Consider the following 7,700-nt stretch of genomic DNA (forward strand, 5'->3'; position numbering starts at 1 on the left):
TAACGGGGGAAAGAAGAATTAATTTCATTCTAATACTGGATGTTACAAAAAAACACATGAAGAATCAAACCAGGAAGTTGTTATAAAATTGTCACTCGCTACCACACTTGGATCTTTTTACAATATTTCCTAGCATATACCTCATTTTTCAGATCCTGCAACAGGCATTCATATATCAGCTTTGATGCAGTACATGTACTATTGCCACACCAAGACATTTGGATTGTTTTCCACTGAATACTTAAAATTTTATGATAATCGTGTCTGATTCTAGTGGCTTCTTGCCTTTGCACACAAGAACACCACAAGTGTATTTTCTTGCACTGCACTAGATAGTTTATTTTTCCTACTTTAAGATTCACTGTGGTTCATTAGTAGTCATGTCCTATGACAGGCAGAGAAGAAATTCTTAATCATTGCACAAAAAGTATGTAGAAAAATCAAACAATTTCAGAAATTGTCATTTATTGAAGTCAATCCTAAGAATACTATTTTAAGGTATCGCATCACAAGAAATGCAATTCCAAGAACTGAATTAGACCAGCTATAACTGAAGAACTCTTTCTGCTCCCTATTAGGACGCAGAAGTTTAAGTATTACTATCTACACAGTATGGGCTGCAGCTTCCTTCCCCTAACCAGATCAGGTTGCTGCTCTTCTACCGCTTTTCAAGATTTGCACTAAACTTCCCTGTAAGCACAGTAAAGAGGTCTGCACACTTAAACAGAGTAACATTGTAAATTCTTCAAGAGGATGGAAAGTTGGGATTTTGGTTCCTATTATTTTGTAAACCTCTAACAACACTTTTAGCCAAACCCACTGAAAGATCTTCACAGTGAAGATGCTCACAGCTGTCCAGATTCACAAGAAACCCCTACAGTAGTGTCCAACAGATACAAGAGCAGACGAAGACAAAGAATTCTCCTGTAGCACTGACATCCCTTGCAAACCAGCACTGTGCCTTTTGCCCAGCTGAACTGTTTGGCCTATCCCCTTTACGCTGGGCAGCTGCTGTCAAGATGCTGTATTGAAAAACTACCTCATCACTTCGTAAAGTGAGGTTGCCAGTCAGAACCCTCTGCAGCAATAACAAGTTTTTCTGTTCTGTTACAACAGTGATTTTCGGTACAAACAGGAAGCTGTTACAAGAAAGCCCAATAATTTGAAATAAGAACACTCTTAAATTCATCCATGAGATGGATAATGAATAATGGATGAAAATATTTAATAATTTTCAGCTTTTTCTTTAGTATAGAACTAAATCATTTGCCCTATTACTCTTTTCTCTTCTACAGGCACTAGACTCACTTCACAATATGAAAGTTTTCAAAGAAGAATTTGTCCTTTTTGGCCTCTTATGACCACCTCTCCTGCCAAGTCTTTTCTATAATGCAAACTTCCCTGTACTCTTTCACGTTTCTTCAAAGCGCTGTAGTTAGCACCCTATATAATATTTTCAACAGAAGTTCCTGAAATTCAGTACTTCACCGTGTACAAAACATTTCTGAGTACACACAGCATTGGCACAAACACAGGCTGTGAAATACAGTCCTGCATTTTTCTATAACAGTGGTCATCTGTCATGAGCCTTTGCCCCATGTATACAAATCACACATTTTTTGTATAAGACAGCATATAATATAATCAAATGAACTAAAGTTAATTTGGGAAGAGCAAAGAAATGGAGAAAAATTGATTCATTTCTCTTTTAATAGCATCAATTTATACTAGCATAACATTATTTTTAATCAAAGATTCCATGAAGTTGCAATTAGTTACACCATCACACAACCTCCAATATTTTGCTCTGTTTTCTGTCAGCACAATTAACCTACATCAGTGACAGCAGTTGAAAAAAACCCCAAACCATCAGCTGTTAAAAGCATTAATGAAGAGCCACAAAAATAATTGAACTGATTTCCAAATTATTAAACTGACCAAGTAATAACTTTTTACAAATTTTTACATAGTATGTTAAATGGTATCAATTTAAACCATTCATTTTCTCTGTCAATTCAAAAATTGACAGTGAAAATGAAAGCCAAAGTCCTTTCTACAGCGGAAAGCAGCACAAGCACTGACATACGGCTCAGCACCACCCCTTTGCTCAATGAGGGAGCACTCTCTCAGTTGCGGTTTTCTTCCACATCTCACGGAAGTTCCCTTATTCCGCATTTTCCCCCTATTGTTTGCATTCTCGACTCCGAAGGCGGTATCTGTACGTGGATTCACCTCCGCCGTTAAACCCCTTACGGCAGAAAGCCAGGGAAGGCCTGTGACTCGAAGGGCGCAGGAAGAGGTACGCAGTCAAGTTTTGTTGTTGTTGCTGCCGGACTAACCCTCTCCCGATAAAACCCTTGAGTCAAAACAACCCCGCAACGAAGTTCACGCTGCACTTTGCACGGCCGCGAGCTCCGCCGGTCCCTCCTTGAGCCGCAACCCGGGGCGGGGGCCGGCCTCGCCCCCAGCCCCAGCCCCAGCCCTGCCCCACCGCCAGCCCGGGCCGCCCCGCGGCCGCGCACACCCGCCGCGGCGCCGGCCCAGGCCCGCCGCTCTCGGCGCGCTGCCCACAATGGAGGACCGGGTGACCCGGCGGCGCGCAGGGCGGCTGGCGCAGGGCGGCTGGCGCAGGGCGGCTGTCACCCGCCGGCCGGGCACGCCGCCGCCCCGCGGCCGCCCGCAGGTGTCAGGCGCGGGTGGGGCCCGCCCCGCGTGCGGCACGGCCAGGGCGGGGGGCGGCGATGGGAGCGGGCCGCCAGACGGCGCGGGGCAGAGGGGGGGTGGGGGGCGGCCATTAGGCGCCGCAGGGCGGGGGACACGGCGCCCCGGCCTGCCGTGAAGAAAGGCGCTGCCCCTCCCTCGCGGCCCACCCCCGGCCCCCCGCTCGCCCGCAGGCCCGGCAGCGGCGAGGGAGGAAGGGGAGGGAAGGCGGTAGCGCAGGCCGGGCCTAGACAGCGGCGCCGAGACAACGAGACGGCGACGGTCCCTTACCAGCCGCCGCGGCAGGAGCCACCCGCGCCGCTCCGCCCGGCCCCGCGCGCCGCCGATGCCTCTCGGCCGGGCCGGCCCCGCGCACCCGCCGCTCGCGAGGAGGCCCCGCAGACGGGAGCCCACCAGGGCCAGTCCGCGAGCCCCGGCGCGTGGCGGCGCGAGCGCTCGCGGCGCCCCCAGCTCGGCCGCCGCTGCACGCCCCCCCCCCACCCGCCCCGCGCCCGGCCCCACTCGCCGCCTCGCTCCGCCGCCGCGCCGTGCTCTGCCCGGGTCCTTCTCCCCCGCACAAGCTTGGCGGCGTCTGGCAACGGGGTGCGCCTATTGGCCTCCGCGCGGCGTGAGGTCAGGCGCCCTCCCAGCGCTATTGGCTCCATCCCGTGTGTGTACACACGCCATCCACCAATCCACGGGGCGACAGAGAGGGGGGCGGGGCGGAAGGGCGTGCCCAGCCCTGGGACGGGGCCGCTCCATCCCTTCTCGGCACCCGGTGGGCGGCGCCGCAGCTGCCGTCGGCCGGGGGGGGCGCGGAGGGCCGGGGCACCGCCGGTGCGGCCGGGAGCAGGGGCAGAGGCGCGGAGGGGAGGGAAGCAGAGCAGAGCAGGCCGCCGGGCGCGGGTTGGCGCTTGCTGACAGCTCCAGCAGCCGCACCCGCCCTCACCGGCGCCCGGGTGCGGGCGCTGCGCTCCTGAGGCGGGGCGGTCTGAAGTACGCACAGTGATGTTTATATGCACGGAACGGCGCCGCAGCGTCTCCAGGCACGGGCTATGCTGCCCCCCTTATCTGAGAGGGGCCGGCGCGGTTGTGCCTGGGGGGATGCAAAGTTCAGCCCCGCCGCGGGGGAACGGCGGCAGGACGGTGCTCGGCAACCCTCGGTGCGGTTCCCTTTTGTAACGGGCCCTGCAACAGCTCCGTAACGATCCGCTGACAAACAAAGCGGGGGCGTTCCGGCAGGCACCGCGCACCGGCTCCGCCGCGGGGGACGTCCCGAGAGCGGTGGGTGCTGGGTGCACCCCGAGAAACCGATGCCTTGCTGCAGTTGTAGGGCCCGGCGTTAAAGCTTGAAGTGGTATTTGCTTTCAACATTTCCTTTTTTAAAAATTTGTTTCAATTCAGCAGGACTATTCACCTTCTCTCTATAAAAATATTTAGAAAACACGCCTGCACGTAAACCAACAAAATTAGCACTAGTTCCACTCAAAGCAGTGATGCGACGTTTGTTAACACCTCTCCTGTACAGCTAGGCACACAGCCAAGGCATGCAGTAAGCCATTTTTCAAATTTCTAATACACAAATTCACCATAATGCCACTGAGCGAAACAAGATGCAGAAACACTATTTCTAAGTTTTGGAAACCTCCAGACCATACACAGAGTAAACCAAACATGTTAGACCTGTGTTTTTCTTGCTTTACAGACAACATTAAATGCTCTAGAAAGACATATTTGATCCTATCCTCTTTATTAAAAAGGGACTAAACATCAAAAAAGAGGTGTTCAGCCTGTAAAATACAGTTCTTAAAGAACTAGGGAAAACTTGAGCAAGAACTGTAGGTTTACTTCAGTGGGATAGTTCACAACTGAAAATCTAGCATGTACCCAGGAATTTGCTGACTTTGCAGTTTTAGTTTTCTTTTCATCCTCTATAAAATACTGTCATCACATGCAACAAGACCTTTATCAATATTTGCAGTGTTATGCAAGACACCTTCATGAAAGCATTTTTTTTTTTAAAAAAAGTGCAAACTACTGTGTATTCTCTTGGAGACCTAACAGGTACAACCACAATAGCTAACCTAAAGGCAACTGAAGCATGCCCTGATAGAAGCACAGACAGCTTCCTTAGAAAAGGAAGCAAAACAGAAGCAAACCAGGTTGGCTAGTTTATTGCACTGTTCAGTGTTACCTGAGCTAAACAAATACTCAAACTCAAACCCAGCCTCAATAAAGACACTCATGCTTCAAATATTTCTTTTTTAGTTCATTGGTTTATTTACTTTTCCACAAGAAACACCGATGAACTGAAGTCAGATACTATAATCGATTATGAACATGAAAAATAGGCATTTTAACCACTAAGGAGAGAAACAGAAGGAAGGTCACTGCTATAGTTTGCATTTGCTTTCAAGAGCAAACTGCAGAATGAGTCGACTATATATATATGCACACTATTGAGTATGAAGCTGATGAAAACCAATTCAGTTTGCATGAGGGTAAGTATGCTACTGCGGTAACATTCTAAACCAATATACAGTCTTTCAGAACTTACACAAATCCCAAACTTTATCCCAGAATGAGGGCTCCACTGAAAAACACCTTGGAATTGTTTTTTAGCATGCTAGGGCATGGGTTTAGCGGCTACTTGCAGTAAAACCTGGACTGCGAGAAGTTCTTGTGTCTCCCTCCAGAAAAGGTCTGTGCTCTCCCAGCCTTAGAACAGCATCTTGCTCCTCTGGCTGGTCTGATCCCTTTTGGATGCCCCACCCTCCCCTTTCACAACATATTGCTTTTCAACATTGGCTAGTTTCATTGCTTTCTTGCCAGCCCACAACCCTTGCTGTGAAAATCTGTAAAAACAGTAACCCAAAACAGCCCCCCTGCCTCTTTTCTCATGCTGAACTTGCCCCCACTCCCTATAAAACCTGAAACTAAAATGCTGCTCAACTTCTGGGTGAAAACACTACCATATTCCCCGACTCAGCCTGCAGTACTAACACACTTACATGCTTGAAGAGGGCATCGCAACCTTGTCTGTACTTTTTGGCTTGGACCACTATGAACACAAAACCCCCTTCTACACTGCGGCCCACTGACTGGCATGAGATGGTTGTTATCTTTTTCCTCAAGGCTGCTGTTCAACTGGTGAGCCTCTATGCTGTGCCCTGATCCTGGAAACAGTGGGACTAGTTGAAGGATCTTGCTAGAGAGATTATACTGAAAAGAAACCAGCAGGCTGAAACAGCAACTCAGTAATTTCCTTTTTTCACTTTGTTCTGACAGGAGAGCCAAGTATAAATGCTCTTGTCAAAAACAGACAAGAGCAACTGAATTAATTTTACATAAAATTAGCTGTTACAGGGGAGAAGAAAACACTGCTTGAAAGAAAACGGTACTCAAAACTTGGCGAAGTTCATTACAGTGAGATTTTAAACATGGCTGATGATCCTTAGTTATGCAAGAAAACTCACACGATGTCTGCTCAGTATTTTCAACTAGCTGAAGGCTATTTTATCTGCCCTTTCTCTTGACATGCATTAATTAATCCAATAGTAGTGAGATCCCCCCAACATTTGAGGGATTTTTCACGTCATGTAGTCCCCACATATATAATAGGACTATATGTCATTATGAATGGTAAAACTGCCAAACTGCGATGAAATTACCTACCATCAGCACCACGTGGATCTGTGAAGGCAAGATGCCCAGAAATCACTTACACATGTCTCAACTGAATTTCCAATCTTCACATGCCTGATGAGCTGCATTACTACCCACTCCTAAGTAAAATATTCAGTCTCACCACGGTGTATCTCTTAAAATGAGAAAACTATGAACTAGTTAATATTTATAATTTTTGTATTGTTACCTTTACTATCAAACACAGTTGACAGCAAATATAAAAGCTACATATAGTTTTCAAACTGATGGAAACCATCCCTGAGGCAAAAATCTGTAAGTTAAAAGGGCAGCAGTAAAAGCTGTCATATTTTAAATAAAAGTTAGTACAAGTGAGGTTCTACAGTGGTCTTAATGCCCTTCTGTGTAGCAAAAATTGAGACAGCAAAGTGCCTGTAAAAGTATATCCAATTGCTAAAAGCTCATTTCAAATTCATCATCCATTAACAGCTACCACTTTAAGATATCAGCACATTAAAAATTTCCTTGGAAGATAAAAATCAATTTTTCTCGTAACAGAAAAGCAAAAGAGGCTTAGGGATCAGTAACCAAATTTCAAGATGCCTATTGTCCATTCAATCTTTGGACAACTACGCTCTAACCTCCAGAGGCTGCTCCATCTTGGTAGACTTAAAGACACCCCATCTGTTTCAGAGGCTTACTCATTACTTTGAGCCTCTCCACAACAGACCACACAACTCTGCAGATCATTTGAAGGGCTCGGGTGGTGAATATAGTCAGGCCTTCTTGCATCCTTAATTTGCAGTCAAGTTTCTCTCCTATATATTTGCAGCTAGTGAAAGGAAAACAGGTTAAATTTCTTGCTTCAAATTAAACAGTGACAATAGTAAATAGTTATCCAGAATAGGTCCTCTAGGACACTGTCTAGAGCAAGAGAACTGTCAGGATGAAAACCACCACCACGTACAGGTGCAGGTACAGTGAAGTGATTTGAACAGAATCAGATTCAGCTCCCATTAGAGCTCCATCTGGGAATGCTGCGGGAACCCTAATCAAGCCCAGAAAACTATCAAGTGAATATAAGTCAAGAAGCTTTCATCAAGAGGGCAATAGCTGGATATTATCCGTAGGCAGACTTTGATGAAACTAAACTCCTTCAGTGAGAACAAAGCGTAGAGTTACCAGCGACTGAGGCACAAACTTGTGCTCAAAATGCCAGACTGAAAGCCTTTCTGTTTGGCCTAGTAGAACCTTCTGGCCAATAAGCAAAAATTTTCTTTAGCAGTGAGGTTGAGGTAAAAGAGAAAATAACAAGCTGAATGTGGGTGTGGAAGCAAAGCAAGTGTTCCACACTG

Source organism: Leptosomus discolor, chromosome 7 (genome assembly GCF_034619465.1).
Source record: "Leptosomus discolor isolate bLepDis1 chromosome 7, bLepDis1.hap2, whole genome shotgun sequence".
NCBI lineage: Eukaryota > Metazoa > Chordata > Aves > Leptosomiformes > Leptosomidae > Leptosomus > Leptosomus discolor.